Source organism: Dermacentor albipictus, chromosome 5 (genome assembly GCF_038994185.2).
Source record: "Dermacentor albipictus isolate Rhodes 1998 colony chromosome 5, USDA_Dalb.pri_finalv2, whole genome shotgun sequence".
NCBI lineage: Eukaryota > Metazoa > Arthropoda > Arachnida > Ixodida > Ixodidae > Dermacentor > Dermacentor albipictus.
Genome location: NC_091825.1, coordinates 83,363,121 through 83,382,301, shown reverse-complemented (window position 1 = coordinate 83,382,301; position 19,181 = coordinate 83,363,121). Strand labels below are relative to the sequence as shown.

Here is a 19,181-nt window from a genome sequence, read left to right as displayed (position 1 = left end):
CTAATGAGGGGTATTTAACCTGTTTCGAGATTGGAATTACAATGACTTCTTTCCATGCAGATGGAATGTGCCCGCAAGCCCACATAGCATGGAAAAGTACGAGTGGCGTCTTTAGAGTGTCCGTGTGGAGGTGATTAATCATGTCGTACATGATTCTGTTAGAACCCGGTGCAGAGCTCTTGCACACGTTCAAGGAAGCTCTGAGCTTGACGATAATAAAAGGAAGGTTATAAGGGTTATTCTGCGTGCATTTACGGTCGAGTGCCTTGCGCTCAGCTATTTCTTCGTTTTAGAAATGATTCAGAACACTGGATCAAGCTAGACACGCTCCCGAATCGTTAACCAAGATCGTCGGCCTGGTCTTCTGAGCTGTTTCCTCGTTCATTCACCAAGCGTAATATATGAGCTGCCTGCCTCTTTAGCCTTCTTATGCTATTACGTAATTTATACTCCTGTGTGTATGATGTTATGCCAGAGGAAAGCATCTACCAGTTAGCCCTCCTTGTCTTCCATCCTTGTACGCTTTCCTTGTGATTTTACAAGTTCAAATTCCACAAGATTTTCTGCAGTCGGGGAGCGACGCTGTACGCCGCACGCTTTGCTTTGTTTCTTTCGCGCCTGTAAGCATAGTCCTCATTCCACTAGGGCACCTGTCTTTTACATGAGAGGCCATTTGTTTGTGGAATTAATTTTTCACCTGCATTGAGAATAAAAGCGGTAAGATACGCTACTGCATGATCAATACTAAAATCTTTGATAAAATGTAGAGTTAAGTAGGTGTAATCTTTAAACATTTTCCACTCAACCGATGTTCTTTTCCAACGGGGGGCGTGAGATGGAGTCTCATGTTGCTGCATTGATTGTAGCTTTACAGGGAAGGGTTTTCTCCCAAATGGAATCTTCATTACATTGCATTCTACGCGTGTGTAAAGAAATAGGTCGCAGCGCCAATGGCCATGTTTATGGAAGAATAGGAAACGTGTTGGATATTTTAGTAGGTGGGCTGTTCGTTATTAAAGATGCACGCACCAGACGTTACTAAAAAGTGTCCTATAAGTTGACTCCTGGCCTCACACCAGAAGGCCCCTCACAAAGTGTTGGGAGCCATAAAATCTCCGGAGATAATGTACAGTTCGCGGAGCTGGTCAATCAGGATGTAGAATTCTGTTTAGCTGAGCTAATGATGAGGCGGCATGTAAATGCAACAGATGGTCATTAACTTGATAAACAGAATTGTTCGCACAGACACCGCCTCAAAGGGGTTCCGGACAGAAAGATTCCGGCAAGCAACCGACTTATCTACAACTATTGCTACACCTCCGGACGAAGCAACATAGTCGTCGCGGTCTTTGCGGAAAGTGTAATGTTGCCTTAGAAACTTCGTCTGTGTAGATTGTAGGTGCGTTTGCTTAACACAAAGCACCTTCGCATTGAATTAACGGAGTAGTTTTCTAAAACCGTGAAGAGTGTGGAAAAATCACCTCACATTACACTGTAATATTTGTGTGTCCAAAATGGGAAAGGAGTTAGTGCTGTATGTGAAAAGAAGAAAAGCTAGCTTGCAGGTCCCTTTTTCCGGCCTCGTAATGCAGGGTTTCTTGATCTTACCATGGTTGTGAGACCAGCGGTGGTCCTACGGCACCGTTTGGCTACGAGTAGCATCCATTGCCTCTTGCGCGGCACTGGACGTCCGCCCTTGAGAGCGGTGTGTTTGCCGTGAAGACCTCGCCTCAACAGATGGAGCCTTGGAGCCTACCAACGCGGAGGTCGATGAGGCCTGTTTCAAGGACGGCGAGGCAGCGCTGACTGCTGTCACCAAGAGGTCTGGTGCACGGTCGCGGTGATCCTCTTCGCCAGCCGCGCAGATGTCCGAGTCTGCTGCGGCGTTGCCCCCTCACGTGCCATATCAGCATACCTTGTGGTATGAAGAAATCAAACAAGCTTCTGTGATTATTTTAAGGAAATGTTCTTTTTTTATTAAAGCATAGCTTTCTTTGTCTCTTCTTCCAATTTTGTGGGCGCTGCTGCTGCTGCTGTGGTGTTGTTCGCGGACGCCGCGGGGCTTCTTGCAACGCCACCAAATGGCGCTCTCCTCCTAGTCTTGACAGGATCCCTTACTGTCATAGCGAGGGGTACAAGGTAGACATTGAAGGAAAGGAAAAACTTGAGGAGATATACACAATAATAATATACTTAAAAAAAAGACATGTACAGCATAGCTGATAAAATCAAGCAGGCTAGGTGACTGTTTGCGCCACCCCGTTTCAAAGTGGATGCCATTAAACAATCATCATCACGCTGACGAGCCACTGGGTTACTTGCAACACCACCAGATGGCGCTCGCCTCTGGTCGAAATAGGCTGAAATAATCTCATGGGTTGCGGCAATAGAAAAGAATCCTACCACGAGTAACTACTTAAGAGAAAAAAAAACGAAATCAGGAAAGAAACAATTTATGATAACTCAAAGGGAGGCTAATTACTTTCCGAAGCGTGATCGGAATGCCTTAGAAGACGCACCTATAAAGCCAGATATAAGAGGGAAGAAGAAGCATGTGCTTGCTGCGGTAATGCTAGGGAAACTATGGAGCATGTTTTATTAGAATGTGAAGATGTCTACCCAGCGGTCGACTTAGGCACCACTGGCCTCCTAGAAGCCCTTGGGTTCAGCGAGAGCAGTGGAAAAGTAAACGTGTCTGCAATAGCGACCAGTAAGAATCGATTGAAGGATTGGCGGAATAAAAGTAAGGAAACGAAAAAAAAAACGGAGACGTACAAAAGCACGGTTCGCAATAGGGGATCAGAAAATTTGGTTGTGGGAGTTCATAGTGTTTTCTTTTACTTTTTATTGTTTTACATTAGGCAGTATAATAGCAAGAGCTTGGTGGCGCAGCCCACCACCCCGTTCCAAAGGGGGCGCTCATAACATCTATCCATCCAGCCAGCCCACTAAGCAAGAGCTTGGTGGCGCAACCCACCACACCGTTCCAAAGGGGACGCTCACAACTTCCATCCGTCCATCCGTCCATCCATCCATTCATCCACCCGTCCGTCCGTCCGTCCGTCCGTCCATCCATCCATCCATCCATCCATCCATCCATCCATCCATCCATCCATCCATCCATCCATCCATCCATCCATCCATCCATCCATCCATCCATCCATCCATCCATCCATCCATCCATCCATCCATCCATCCATCCATCTATCCATCTATCTATCTATCCAATCCAATCCAATCCAACCCAATCCATCAAATCCATCCAATCCAATCCATAGGGCGCTGGAATGATCTTTCCCTACCCACCACTCCATGCAGGTTGTGGCATTCTTTGAGAGAGAGAGAATAAACATATTCATTAGGTGAATGCAGCTTTGGAGAGGCGTCCTCATTCCAGAATGCCTTGAGCTCGGGCCGCGTCCTGGGTCCTCGCAATCAGCCGTTGCTGATCCTCGAGGTCGGAGCTGGCCGAGGCTCTCTCCCAAAGCTCGTTAGTGGGATAAGGGTTCGGAGGATTTAATGGTGCCGCTCTGCAACCCCCTACTATGTGCCTGAGGGACCCGGGCTTTGCGCAGAAGCGGCATTGCGGAGAGAATTGTGCAGGGTCTATGAGGTGGTTTCTGGTTGGGTGGGAGAATGTATTAACCTGTAGAGCTCGGAGGAATCGCTCCTGCTCTCTAGGTAGTGACTTGTGTGGGGGTACATATGTTCTGCGGGTTAGCTTGTAGTGTTGTGTGATGTCTTGGTAAGAGACTAGAGGGTGCATGCGCTCGGGTTCAGATTCCTCGACGTTGGCTCGGTGGGTCAGATCTCGAGCCACGTGGTTGGCGACCTCGTTGCCAGGAATGCCTTGATGAGCTGGCGCCCAGATGATCATGACTGATCTCGTTGGCGGCTTTTGATTGATGATCTGGAGCGTAGTGGTATGAATTCTGCCGCTAGCAAAGTTGCGGCACGCCTGTTGGGAGTCGGTCACTATGACTTCAACCTCTGTTTTGGAGAGCGCGAGGGCTTTGGCCGCTTGCTCGGCTTGGAGGGGATTATTTCGTGTGAGCGAAATGCTGCTCTGATGTTCTGTGTTGACTACGGTGGCTGTTGTGGTTGCGCGTCTGGAGTAAGAAGCCGCGTCCGTGTAGGCTGTAGAGCGTAAAGTCCAGTATCGCTTGTGTATGGCCAGGGCGCGGGCCTCTCTTCGCTCTGCGTGGTGCACTGGGTGCATATTGCGAAGTATAGGACGTACGGTGATGTTTCTCCGGATGGCACGGGGTAAGCTGACAGTCTGAGGCCGGTTTTTCCCTCGGTTTTTCACCACCGGTTTTTCCCTGCGGCCACCACCATTGCGGATTTCCGTTCGCAAGGCAACATGTTCGAGGAAGGACGTGAGGCCGCTTGGTCGCTTCCTTTTTGTGTAAAATGACTAGCTGCTGCGCGCCCACGTGCACGAACAATTTCATAAATGGTTAGAAACTTTAACTTTTTCCTACAGAGCCCAAGAGAAAGCTACAGTAGAGCGTGAAGATTAGGCGGGACCTCGTCGACACTCTGTGAAAAGGTAAACAAGAGCGCGGAGAAGTGGAGGCTTTCATCGATGACTCTGAAATGTTATTCATTGAAGAACTTGTAACAAATGAATACAATATACTATTCTACATGGGGGTTTTCTACTAAGAGGGAGGCGACCAGCTGTTGCAGGATGTGAGCAGTACATTGCTGCCTTGCTAGGATAAGGTGACAGCTAGCACGCGCATCTGACTCGTCTTATAGTATGGGAGAATGTTTTGCTGACGCTAAAATCACGTAAAGAGCATTTCAGGGGCATCATAAGTTCGTTTGTGGGCCTGCTTCACTTGAGGTCACCTTTGAAGGCTGCGAGGCTGTGACTTATTAATTGAGGAAAATGGTGTGCCCTTGCGTGAAGACCTACCACGAGCACAGAGAGTCTGTAGAGAAGATACTGATCTCGAGTTAATGCAAGGCTTCGCATACATTTTCTCCACGTTGGTGCGAACGGCGTCAACGAACATGAACCGGAACATGTGCTGAGGGCCTCCAGTGACTGAAGAAAAAAAAAAAACTGGACTGCTTTTTTACTGTGGGCATTGGCAGATTCCTTTCTCTTTCAGAACAATTTCTTGTTTTATTATATTATTTTGTGCTCATAGAGATTGCCCTTATTCCTGATAAAAAACTACATGCGCAATTAAAAGAGGCATTGTGACCTTTGAGCTGATTAAGGTTCTGATTTTGGCAGCGGAGCTATTCTCAGTGAAAGTGATTGTTGTCGGAGCAATACAAGACCCGGCGCCAAAGAGGCAGGATGTGTTAGTGATAGTTCAGTGGTGATTAGATCGGGCATTATTGTATATAAGGAAAGTTTAAAAAAGTTTAGGAGGTATATGACAGTAGCAACATGGTTATTATACTCTTTCACTTTCTACCCTCCTAAAGACCGGTAGGAATTTTTTTTCCTCTCGATAGCCGTGCGGTGAAAATTAGAGATTCATTTATGTTAACACAGTTCCACACTCTAAGTCAGCTTAAAGAGATAAAGAGCGATATGGTAAACCTTGACGATCCCTCCTTCAAGATTTGTCAGAGCCACTAGGCTACGCACCATAGGCGGTGATCGAAAGAAAGCAGGTTTAAACCGCGTAAGATGGTTCCCAAGCGCACAATGAAAAAAACAATACAGAGTATCAAATGCTTTGGCGGAATTTCTTTGTTATCACGCTCGATTATTATTCGCCGCACTCTGGCAACATTCCAGTTTATCCAGCATTTAGAAGCCCCTCTTCAATTGAGTTCAAGATATAATAATCTGAGATGACCCCTCTGGATATATTAGTTGATCGGTGTGCCGTCACTGTGACCGGACTGTCACCAAATTCCAAGAGCTTCGAGGTATCTCGACATTTAAGCTTGTCACGTGCCTCGGGCAAGAGGTCCCAGCTAGATATTTTTGTGACCTTGTAGACAGAACACACTGCGTCGGTGAGACATTTAACAACGTCAAACGGGGAACTGATTCGTACACTCCGTTCGGGTCTTTTATCATGTATGACGTGATATAACATGCGATGAACAAAACGAGAACAAGGTAAACGAGCTCATACTTTGTTATCGTTTTGCTCATCGTCTTGAATTTCCATCTCCCACCTTACCTGTGTTTTCCGCGGTATAGCAAGGAGAAACATTTCTTTACGTTGGACGAAAAAAATTGTTTCCTCTGCGCGTCCAGTTTTTGAAAAAGAGCACGATCATGTAATTTGGGGAATGAAGCTGACACCACAAATCCTTACTTATTTTCGGCCGCGATGCCTGCCGCCCACCACTGAGCCCAACAAAGGGACGTGACAGGAGCTCCTGCAAGGGAAGTACTGCCGACGCCAGCTGTACACCGCTGCTATAAACTAATGTGACATATCGAAGACAGATTAGCCACACAAGGTTAACCCTTGCCACCTAGAAAATTAGCAAGTAAATACAAGATAAGAATTAGGGCAGAAAATCCACCTTGGGGAATTATAATATAGCGCGTAACATTCTTTGTAATTATTACTTGGGAAGCCTATTTAAACCAGTATAAACCCTTGCCAACTCTTATCGGTCGTTTTCAACCTTATCTGGCATGATCCTATCCTTACAAACTCTTATCGGTTCTTATCAGTTTGATTGTACTTGATCCGACTTTTATAAACCTTTATGGGTTCTTATTAACATTATCAGAATAGCTTCGGCCGTTATCAGCCCTTATCGCTCTTTAGTACCTGATCTGACCGTGCCGACCCATTATCAAACATAATCAAACTCACATAACGCCTCGTCACTTTTCATTCTTATGTACTCATTCACTGCTCATTGTGCACCGCCAAGGTTTTTTTTCCAATTTATTTATCGAAGGTATTTATTATTTATTAATTTATTTATCCAAGTTATTTATCGTGATTCGTCTTACGTGACAGACAGACGGATGCACGGAAGAGTTTTCTCGCTCGGTAAACATAGAAATTCTTACGCATTTAAAAACTCATGCTCCAAAAAAAGGGTACGCATTGTTTTTTCAGTGAATTTCGGGGGATTTTGGCATTTTCGGCAACGACTCGCTGACAAGGCTGTCCGTTGTGCCCTTGAACACACCTAGACACTTTCCATTCCTTTGGCGAGGATGGGGACTGTTAGAAAACTAAAATTGCTTCTTCGCATAACAACACGTTTGCTGGACTTTCGAGTCCTTTCTAAGTGCCGGCTGCGGGTAGCCTGGACCTTCCCTTTGTTACTGCACCGATGCCGACTAGCATCTCCATGTTTCATTACGGCTTATGGCTAGCAGTGGCATTTATGGAAGCTTACTTTTACGGAATTTACTAAATGGAATACTGGGCATTAGTTTGTATGTCTGAGACAACGATTATTTTTGTCGCCTGCCCCGTAATTATTGTGTGCCTTTTTGTATACAAAAGAATAACTGCTCTTTAGGTTGTACGCTTTAGTCAGACATAAAATGCCGTCTGTGTTTTATTCCCTGAAAATTCCGACTTCAAAACAGCCATCTCCGATTCAGATAGCGATCAGTAGCTGCGATTGATGTTTTCGATTGCCCTTACGCTTTTACTGGTATTTATCGCGAGCAAGATTAAGTTCGCATCAATAGCGTCCAACATACTGATCAGGCCTTTTGTTTATTTTTTGCTTCAGCGCAGAGCATACGTGCACATTGCAAAGCCTTCAAGTTATCTGCACCGGATGCGAGTAAGCGCTGCACAAAAGAGGCACTCGGCATTAAGGCACAATCGGGCACTAAGCGATGGTCTCGAAGACAAGTCTTACGCAAGTGTGCATCGCTAAAATTTTATTACGAAACGTTGCGATGACTTGAAAGTTCCAGTGCCACGCTAAGGCGCGGGCTTCTCTTCTCCACATTTGAATTTTACGCTCACTAGTCGTAAAAATATTTGGCAAGGTCAGCGATAAGGACCCGCGTTTGCATCATCGCATATGCGGGCTCGACCTTCGTCGGTTGCTTAATTCAAGTTACGCAATTTATTCATTCCTCGTTTTTTTGTTTCGCTGACGTTTGAAAAGCGGCATGAGTTTTCTCCTCCAAGACGAATGGCATATGTTATTAGAATGGATCAGTGCTGAAAGCCCAACTCTGCGCTGTGCTTTGCCTATTGATGCGGCAACAACTTCCTCTTAGTGGGGCTTGCAATAAAATGAAGCACGCGATACGCAATACTTAGACTACTAACACAGTGAGCTATGTTGTCTTTCTAATTAGATTCTGGCTTATCTTTTCCACATCCGTGACGGCAAGCACAGAACGATTACATGCCACAGTTGCAATTCCGACCAGCGATGCTAGCATTGCGATGGCGGCAGAAAGCGAAAATGGTTCCGTACTGTGTTGTGGGTGCACGTTAGGGTTATCAAACATATTGCAGAACCTATCACTGACTCGTCTATAAATGCGAGATTGTTGCTTTTGTTGGCGCAATTAAGGCCTCGTAATTTAGTTATGGCAGTAACAAAAATTACGTTTATTGTAATGGACACTTCGGGATGTTTTGGGGTTGACGTTGCATGAAATTTGTGACGTGATTCTTGCTTTAGCATAGTTTGAGTAGTTTCATGTGAAAATGAGATTTTTGACGAAGACGGATACGCACGGAAGACAATGAAGATGTAGAAACCAAGTGACAATTCCTACTGTCTTGTAACTCTACGGACCCGTTTGACGTGAAATGCCTTTAAACCTCGTAAAAGGGCATGTCTTGCTAAAACGCATGTAACAAGAACATGTACTAGAGCTATTGTTTATTTATTTGCAGCCGTACTACCCACGTGACTTACTTTGACATCGCTTTTAGAAAAAGTCATTACTCGGTCACGATGAGTCGCGTGTACCGATGTCACCGTTGATGCGCCATGCATGACGCAATCACAGATAAATTTAACGTCGCATGGGGCGCGCAGAGGGGTGTAGCATTGCAGAACGTTTGTCCACCCGAGCATGAATGGTCACGTTTGAAGGAGCTCGCTATGCCTTACTAGTCGTAATTTATGAAACCTAAATTGGTACTTATCAGGAGTTATAGGGCGTGGAGGTGCGCAATTTGTTGCAGACATTTCAAGCTTCCTTGGCTGTGACTCCTGCACATGCGACACATGGGGTTCAAAAATGTTGCGACAAGACTCGGACGGCAAGACACAGCGGGAAACAACTTATTTGATCGCGGCGGCACTCGTATGTTTCCAAAGGGGGCCTAAGCGTAAGAGATTGACGCAGCCCCAGGAGACCAAACCATGTACGAGTGCGGCGGGCTGGAGCACCGCAGGGCAGTCTAGGGCCTCACCAGCACACGGATCATTTTATTGCGATGGTAATTAGGTGAACACTCCAGGCACATTCTTGCGGTCGCCGTCATCGTGATGTTTCCTACAAAGTCCAAGGGCAATGACGCCGCCGCCACGCGTCGTACGCTGTATGTGCGAGTGAAACCACGCCGGTGAAGCCGACGATTGCGCCTCATTCTGGCGTGCGCGACGTAAGAAAGCGGAGAGCAAACGCGCCGTCTTCCGTCGCGCGAAAGGCCTCGGGGGGATGCGAGCGAGGGAGGGGGGAGCGCCGTTGTGCTCCGGCAGCAACGGTGCGTTTCGCGACGGGACGCAAAGAGAACTGACGATCACTGCTCATTCGCACGCGCCATAGGTGGAAGAAAGCGGTGAGGCAGCGCGGGAAGGGAGGGGGGGGCTACGACTCTGTGAAATGAATGAATAGAATTTATTGATAGGAAAGACAGAGAGGTTGACCTGAGCTAGTGCGCTCTAGTCTGCTACTCTGCACTGGGGAAGAGGGAAGGGGAGTGAAAGTATTGGGATGGATGATGATGATAAGAGAAGTGGTGAGTGCTTATGTACACGAGACAGTTGCCTGTGAAAAAGTGCGTACTTTGTATGGCCGTGCTCGGTCGCGCGCGCCGTATCTTGAACAGGATCTGCAGATGGCTCAAACCTTCGTGCGCGCTGTGTTCTCGCTGCTCTTGTGTTGAAGCGACAGACACCAGGAAGGTCCCTTCGCTCGCTGCTGCTGCCGCTCTTGCTCACACCAGCATTTTGCAGTGAGTGCCCGCGCTCATCGAGCGTGGTGTGTTCATCTTTTCTTGTGTGCGCTGACACCGTGCTTGTTAATTCAGTTTGCAAGCGAACGTTTCCGAGTTTACGCGGCCGATAACACTACTATCCTTACTTCTTATACTTTTCTACTATTTGCTATCGTAATCGATGCATCACCTTGCGGGCAAAACTGCTACCTTTTTTTTTATAGCCCCAGTGACGAGACGTCCTCCGCTAAACAAACCGGGCCATTGCGAATTGCGAGGAAGTACGACTGCAAATTTATGGCGCAATAGGTCCACTAACCGTATCATGATTTAGACTGGTAAGTTTCCTAATGCGTAAATAAAAATAACTGTGTATAATCGGGCAATGTATATAAGGTCCTTAAACGGGACAAGTGAAGAAACACAGTTGCCGAGCAGAAAGGTTGCTAATAAGCCCAGTTTTATTGTTTGGCAGCTGTTTAGACATGGCGGCTAGAGAACGAAGATTACATAGAACACACGAAGGACAGATTGACGCCAGAGGTGGAGGTGGTGTAAACACTCAGGTTTCGCTCTATACAGAGGCGTGGCCCCTGCATGTTTTTCTAACCTTGGCCAGATTTAGGCCTTGCACATAACAAGCGCGGCGCGTGGATCACGGCGTGGCAATGGTGTCTGGAAAGTATCAAGCCGCTGTGCAGTGCGAGAACAGCTGCAATTTCAATAGAAGCCTGGACGCTTTTCCTCTCGAGGGGTCGAAGTTTCCGGCCAGAGAGCGAAGGTCACACGAAAAAATGCCTCCGTGTACGACGCACCTTGCCACATGACGAGACGCAATTATGGTACGCGACCTCGGCAATTCGTCTCATACAGAATGCGCAATAACACCACTGGGAGTTCAACACGCCGGAATAAGCAGAAGAAAAAAAAAATGGACGTGGTCCTTAGGCTCCGCCATGGGAAAAGGCCGAGAAGGAAAGTTGCTCGGTGGGCGATATGTCGAATCAAAAAGCAGAGAATGTCTCAATACTTGTTGCTAGGCGAGTTGAGTCATCTTATTCCGTGACGTTAAGACGTTGCCAGGGGCCGAAAAATGCTTTAGGAAAGGAAAGAGTGTCATTAACAACGGGTTTATTGAAAGAAGATAGGATATATTTATAGGAGAAGGGGGCCATCTGTTTTGAGGTGGCCTTGGTGAGGTCTTGTTTTCACGAAATGCAGAAAAGCGGTAATTGTCAGATTGCACGGCACCGATCAGCCGGTAGCGAAAACCCTCCTTCAAAAATTGAAGCTTATCCGGAAAGCCAAGTGTCGAGTGAAAAAAAAAAAGAAAGCCGCAGGTGTTTCCGTGCATGAAAAAGTGACCCACAATTTAAAGAAAGTTGCTAGCATGTACAAAGTACCTATTGTTTTCTCGGTTCCATGGAAGCTTGCTGGCCTATGCCCACACATCTCAGACCCGCAGAAGCCGACCCTCTGCGGTAAAAATTATACAAGGCCGCACGTTACTTCTGCAGTCGATGCGGTGTATGAAATTCCACCTAATTGTAGCAGAGTGTATATCGGACAGACAGGCCGTTGCATCGACGATAGGGCATGAGAACACGAGCTGTCTGTCAAGAACAAGATTAATGCACATTTACCTATGCTGTTAAGCGAAAGAAATTGGATGTTTGGCGGGTTATTTGAGAAAATTCTTACAGTGTATGGGCAGGCGCTGAAATATATATAGATAATTTTATTGTATTCTTCTGCTTCCGGAAAAGTTAGCGAAAACTGACAATAAACAAATTGGTAGTATATCTGTCAGGGAAAAAAAAGTAATTTCGGGAGATTTTGTAAAGCTTTAGTACTTCTAAGAAACCTGTTTCTGGCCAAAGTAGCCTATATGCATCTTTACATATTGAAGAAATTATCTTTGTAGGTGTAGTAGGCGATGTTTTGAAGCGTTAAGCACTATAAGCTTATTTTTACACTGTTTCTTGCAGAAGCATGTTTCGCGTACTTAACCAGACTTTAAGAGCACGTCAAGTGACAGGAAATTTTATTTTGGCAATATTATCTTAGTAGATCACAATGAGCAAGGTAGAAAATAGCCATGATTTTTAAAACAGTATCTCAGATAGTTGCGCGATACATCCGAGACACTTGGCCGTGAAATGACCTGTTCCTTACTTTTATTCTTTCAGACAAATTGCAGTTTCCTGCGAGGCACACTAATCTCGGCACTTGATGGTCGTGCTGTAAGCATGAATATATTCTAATTTTAAAGCGAACGCACATCTTTGGCTCTTTCGGTTGTTTTAATGGTAGGCACGACAATGATATGACTTGGGCGGGGCAAGTCGTCAAAACTGGCCGAGGGATAGGGCGCGTGCTGTCGAGTAAGCGAGTGGCGCGAAGGAAGCAGAGGCGAAGCTGTCGCTCGTTCGTTTGTCGCACGCCTCACTGCCCGCCCTGCGGTCCCAAAGTGGACGATACGGCGGAAGAGATCGAATCCATAGGGGATTCTCGACCTCGATGTATACACCGCAGGCGTGGATGAGCGTATCGTCGAGCGCTGACGGCGTTGACGCCGACGCACCAAGGAGAGCAAGAAGTGGTCGCGTTCGCTCTTCGCAGCTGCCAAGAAGGAGCTCCCGGAATGCGAGTTGAGGCCACCGAGGACAAGAGCACGCGCTCTTTTCCTCGGCAAGGAGTTGCGCGGCAAGGAGAGGGCGCGATTGTCACTCGTCAGTTCATCCGTTCGTTCGGGCTAGTCGCTTACATTGACTATCATCGTCGATGGTTACTGTGTAATTTTAAAAGCGGAGACGTTTCTATGCCTGCGCTACAAGAAAACCCGCACGTCGGTCCGTCCGTACGCCTGACACGTAAGGCAATCGCTATAATTAAGGAAGTTAATGTAAAAAAAAAAAACAGAATACATTCTAAAGGAAAAAAAAATTCGCTGACAATTAGTACACTCTCTGTGGCGAAACTTAAGCGCAACTCTATACCTGTTTTCATTTCGCGATATATTGAAGCATCACACGGACCTCCGCACCGACTGACAGAGCCGCGATGTGCGGCAATACATATACTCCGGCTTCATAGTCAGTTAGTAGTTGTTAGTAGTAGTAGTTAGTAGTTAGTAGTTGCACCTTATGCCACCGTAATCTATCCCGGGAAACGCTTGCGGCGAACGCTACGCACGAACACGAGCTTGCGGGTTCTTTTTTACTTTCCCCCGGTGCCGCGGCTGCCGCGAATGCACGCACGTGAGCGCCATCTGGCGCTGCATCAAGATGGCTGCCCCAGCTTTCCTCCTTGGGCTGTGTTCGCTATTGCAGTCTTCTGCTTTTCTCGTCACCCTTTTGCCGTACCGTCCTCCTCCGCTTTCATCTCCGCTATCGCGTTCTTCCATTCCCCGCTGTACCCCACGATCACTTGGTTACGCCGACGAGGCGCGCCAACGCTCAACGCAGGAACGGGCGCCTAAGAACTGCGCTCTAAAACGTCAGCTGTGGTCAATGCGCAGTCACTGACTTCATAAAGGCTCACTCAAGCTTGGCCGGCCCGACGGCGATTTCGGTCTGCCGACTGTCGGCGACACCGATTTTCCCCTTCGTGCTGGAGCCTCTGTCACACTGCATCGATGTCGAGCACACGGCGGGCGAGCTCTCCGCCCACCGACGGCAAATTGTCAGCGTCAGTACAGTGTGGAAGAGGCGCCGCCACGAAGGGAAAAACGCTGTCGCTGACAGTCGGCAGACCGAAATCAGCGTCGGGTCGGCCTAGCGTGAGTGAGCCTTAAGGATGATAAGTGATGAGTGTTCAGATGAGACTTATCACGTTTGGTGGTGGCTTGACGCGGATCGATATGGTGCTAAAGAGCGATAAGGGCTTACAATGGTCGGACCTATTCCGGTAAGTTTAATAAGCACCAATAAGTATTGATAAGGGTCGGTTCAAGTGCGATAAAACTTATCAGGACAGATAGGAGTTGATAAGGGTGGGATAATGCCAGATAAACTTATTAAGCACCGATGAAGGTTGATAAGAAGTGTATAAGGTTGACACCGACCAATAACTGTTGGTAAGGATCGGATCATGTTCGATAAGGTTGATAACAACCGATAATGTTTGATAAGTCTCGGATCTAGTCCGATCAGGTTGATAGCGTCCGCTGAGGATTGATAAGGGGTTACACTGGTGGGATTTTGTTTCATAACGTTGATAGTCTCCAGGCTGCATGAAGATGAGCAAGCGGCACAATGTTTATGCTTGCTTATACAACTCCCACAGAAGTTTCTGCGCGAACTTTTTTTTTACATTTGATTGGGAGATACTGTGATGCATAGATAATCAGTCACTGCGTTGTATGTTATATATATATATATATATATATATATATATATATATATATATATATATATATATATATATATATATATATATTATGGGGCTCTAGGTGCCAAAACCACTTTCTGATTATGAGGCACGCCGCAGTGCAGGACTCCGGAACTTCGACCACCTGGGGTTCTTTAACGTGCACCTGAATCTAAGTAAACGGGTGTTTTCGCATTTCGCCCCCATCGACGTGTTGTATATTTCAGACTAGGTTACGTCATTTTACTTCAAGATTGCCACTGGTAATTTCTGGCCATCAATCAATCAATCAATTTTTTATTGACCAGAAAACAAAAGGAACTGGAGGGACAGCTGGGCAAAACGCTGTCGCAGCAGCTTGATGGAGGCCCAGGGTCCCTTACATGGCAGTAGCACTCATATCATATATACACTGAAGGCTTTGTACACAACAAACATTGCACATCACACGTATGCATAAAAATGACATTTTACACTTGAATTCAATAAACTAAAGTGTCACTATAAAGAAAGAAAATAGTCAAGCGAACCATTTTTATTTAGCGTATTTGTGTGCCTATATTTGTTTAGTATAGTCGGTATATTATGTGTTAAGGAGTGGAGGGTGTAGTGCTCTGTATTAGCATGCGCTGTATTAGTATATTAGTATGTGCTGTATTAGTATATTAGACCTAAAGTATCCTTTTATTTTTCAATTGACCGGTTGGATCCTGGATCGAAGCTGTAGGTTTCATCGAACTTCTCCCGCCGTGATGCAACTTTACTGTGTCGCCTCTGGTTTGGGGTTGGCTTTTACGAAAGCCTACTTATTCCTTACTGGAATGTCCGACACACCGATCTGTTACTCGTGCAACTGTGAAGAGGCGCTTGAGCACGTGTTGTGTTTTTGCGATCTCCATGACAATGAACGCGACGTTCTTCAGAGGGTGTTAAACCGATTAGACAGCAGACTATCTTCAGAGACCAAGATTCTCGCAGCATGGCCTCATGCCTCACAAGCTTACAAAGCGACGCGGGCGCTGCTACATTTTATGAAAGCGACTGGCCTCAGTGACCTATTTTAGGCGTGAAGTTATGGACATCCGCGTACTCACACCGATAGCGCCTTCTTCCCCCCCTCTCCTTTCTTTTCTTCCCTTAAACCCCTTCCCCTGCCTAGGGTAGCAAACCGGACGTGCGTCTGTTTGACCTCCGTACATTTCCTTCCTTCATTTTCATCCTCCTCCTCGTTTTTTTTTATTTTTCGGTATATTCACGACAATGTTTTTTAAAAGAAGTTTGCAATGCTATGTCGCCTAAATTGCAATGTCACATTTATGAAGAACAGAGAGCGCAAACTTTTTTTTTCAAATCAATAAGATTTGAGTCCGGCGTCTTTTTAGAAGAGAACTTTGCGATAATTCGGTTGTGACCGCGAGAACTGGCGGTTACAAATCCGTGCGATCATACAGAAGACTAAATTTTTTCATTAGGTGTGCGCCACTATTAAAATTTTTGGACATTGAACGAAGAGTTTCCTTACGAGCATTCGCTATTCGAAGCTGTCGAATAATCCTTTGTGCAGGTAATCGAGTTCCTAACCAAACTCATTAAGGAAGTCCGATAAGCACGATAGTTACCAGCCATTAGGTAAGCATATGACTCGTCTTATTCCGCCTATTAATTCCCTCTTCGAGTGCAGAGAAATAACTTTTTTATTTTATCAATCTCATCAAATTTGGACTCCTTGAAAACTACCCGCGATGCTGTACTATTGCCTTTCACCCTTTCGATGAGCAATGCACAATCTACCACACGCGTCAGTGGCGCCCTGTCTCATTTTTTTTTATGCGAAGCATATTACGAGGGCTCAACCCAGCTCCTCAGGCGCGGCGGTGACCATGAAATCACGTGACACCGTGACGTCACGACAGAGGAGAACCGGCGCTCCAACTCCCGCCGTCGCTCGCGGCGTCGCGCCCCGCATCGGACGCGGTGCGCGTCGAGCAACGCAGCGTTCGGCGCGACAACGAAATGTGCGCCTGAGCAAGCGCCGCACGCCTGAGCCGACGTTATGCGAAGCATATTACGAGGGCTCAACCCAGCTCCTCAGGCGCGGCGGTGACCATGAAATCACGTGACAACGTGACGTCACGACAGAGGAGAACCGGCGCTCCAACTCCCGCCGTCGCTCGCGGCGTCGCGCCCCGCATCGGACGCGGTGCGCGTCGAGCAACGCAGCGTTCGGCGCGACAACGAAATGTGCGCCTGAGCAAGCGCCGCACGCCTGAGCCGACGCCGACGACACCGGCTTTTCTGCGACACGAGCTCCTTAACGCTGTCGCGTTAAAATAAAGGCTAGTATGCTTCGCATCCTGGGCTTAACCTTAGCTAAGCCACAGCCATTTTTTTTACTTTCAGTGTCATCGAACACCACAAGTGACCACGTTGTACATGCGCTGTAGCACGGTGTACATGTATTAAATAATTTACGCGAGGATTTTGTTACCGAACAGGCTGCGTGAACTTTTTCCTTTCCCTTTTATAGAAATCGGAAATGCTCAGTATTCGATAATAATGATAGTTTTTCTCGAATACTTGTATTGGCGACAGATTTAAAAATTGTTTGCTGTTTGAAAACCCCTGTAGATTTCTATATTTTTGTACCTGTAGCTCAACACAGATGATAATAAAAGGAAACGCAAGAAAAGAAAACGGGAAAGAAAAACAACCACTGTATTGCTGTCAAAGTGGGGGCCCGTGGCCTTGTCAAGCTGTCCAACGGCAGCTTTTACTACGGGTCCCCGCCATCATCTGTACCATGGTGGCAAAATAAAATTTGAATTTGAATTTGAATTTAGGCAAGGCGTCGAGGCACCTCGACGCCTGCCGCACACTTGCGACGGCGCTGCCCAAGTGTCTATATGTCTATGGCTGCTGTAGTTGTGCGATATTACACGTCATTAACATTTATGTGAAGAATATTAACTTTTGGCTATGACGTGTCAGAGAGCCTATTTCTATCAACTATTGGCAAAGCTTGCGCATGCGCAAGCTTTGCCAATAGCCGATAGCTATGCCAATAGTTTTGCCAATAGTCGATGGCTATGACGTGTCAGAGAGCCTATTTCTATCGACTATTGGCAAAGCTTGCGCATGCGCAAGCTTTGCCAATAGTCGAAAGGGCAGCTAGCACAAGACTTACTGCTCTGAACAGTTTCGCGAACCGGTTCAGTGTAGCAAACGGGTTTGCGAACAGCTGTCATTTTTTTTTATTTATCTGAACCGGGACGAAGCCGGAGTGCGCTAGCCTGAAGCCGAACCGAACCAATATCTATCTCGGTTCGGCACATTGTTGACATATCTAGCCATGCACCATATTGTTTCCCTTTATGGCAAAATACACACTGTACCCATACCAAGTGTGTATAGAACGCCTGAAAAATAATGCAGTCAAACTCGTGACATTTACTCTGCTGCGATCCCATTCAATGTCTACTGCATATTTAGCAACTTCTTTGTGTCCTACGCCTTTGGTGCTTATTTCGTTATAAGTTATCACTTATGCTGTTTCGCTTCGTACACCAGGACGAGTGTTGCCATTTGAGCAGCTTTGCCGATAGGTTGAGCGGCCTTGTTGTATGTTTAGCAACACATTTGTCTTTCTCGTGGACGGTGCCTCTTTTTAGTGACCTGAATGAACTGTTGGCGACATTCAACGACTTCGAAGTTAGGAAACAGGTTTAGAAAATGACCTTCTGGAACGCATTTTGCCATTAAATAGCCAAGTTTAAGCGGTCTAACTGGATTGCACCATACCAGGCCCCGTAACCATGATGACTTGGCAGTTGCCTTCTCATCCGTAGCCTTCAAATGAATGCTTTCTTTTCTAAACTTTAGGCAAAACCGAAGGGCACAGTCTCGACGATGCACATTCTGAAGTCCTGTTAAACGTATGCATTCAATTGGTGGACTTTCCCAAGCGTCGTAGTAAATTATTTATCTAAATCTATTTCAGTAAATTTTATCCCCACATTACTAACACAGCAGTTAAATAAGGAACATTGCCTGTAGGAAGGCATAGGTATATATCACAGTAGCTGGGTTCGTTCACGGGAATATGACCGCATAATTTCCTCTAATCTCGTGGTTTTAGGAATAATAGTGAATAGTTCACTGAGCTTGCAGGTGGGCCTACTGGTGGAAGAGTCACATAATTGTGATCGCTGTGTTAGAAACCTAGGCGCCCAAGCACGGGCTGCAGGCTTTGAAACTTTCGTGACATTTGCGACAATCGCATAGACAGTGTGGCGCGACTATACCTCTTTATGCTCAGGAAATCGGTTTACTCGCGTTTTTTTTTAATCCTGCGGTATTTTTAAGCCTTAAAATCTGAATGTAGACGCAAGATTTATAGGCTGTTATGCAAAATATGTTGTTATGCAAAATATATTAGGCCTTTGCTATGCAAAATATATTAGTCAACAAAAGCTCTCTACACCATGCAGGTAACATAAAATTTTATTTGTCAGCTTCGCGGATCCTGGACAAAAGTGACCCATTTCAGTGAACGAGTTACGTCACGTTAGCCTATGCTATAGTGTCCTAAACCTTGAACATTCTTCAATATTCCTTCGAGAGTTTCAGAGACAATTCTAGCGACATTCTTTCTCTACGTTTAGGGATGCGCTTGAAAAAAGAAGTGACACACCATACTGACACGGTTACTTT

General features: G+C 46.3%; 1 long non-coding RNA gene across 4 annotated transcripts in view; it reads left to right on the top strand.

The window, feature by feature from the left end:
- The window catches only part of LOC135905799 (uncharacterized), a 138,176-nt gene that overhangs the window by 52,388 nt on the left and 66,607 nt on the right, over positions 1-19,181 (top strand). Inside the window, exon 4 of one of the 4 annotated variants that reach the window (XR_011514510.1) lies at positions 1,593-1,999. The exons of 2 other annotated variants lie outside the window; for them this stretch is intronic. This is a non-coding gene — a long non-coding RNA (uncharacterized lncRNA). Of the gene's footprint in view, positions 1-60; positions 232-1,592; positions 2,000-19,181 lie in introns of those variants that run through there. One more of the 4 variants, XR_011514507.1, reaches the window with a different exon arrangement.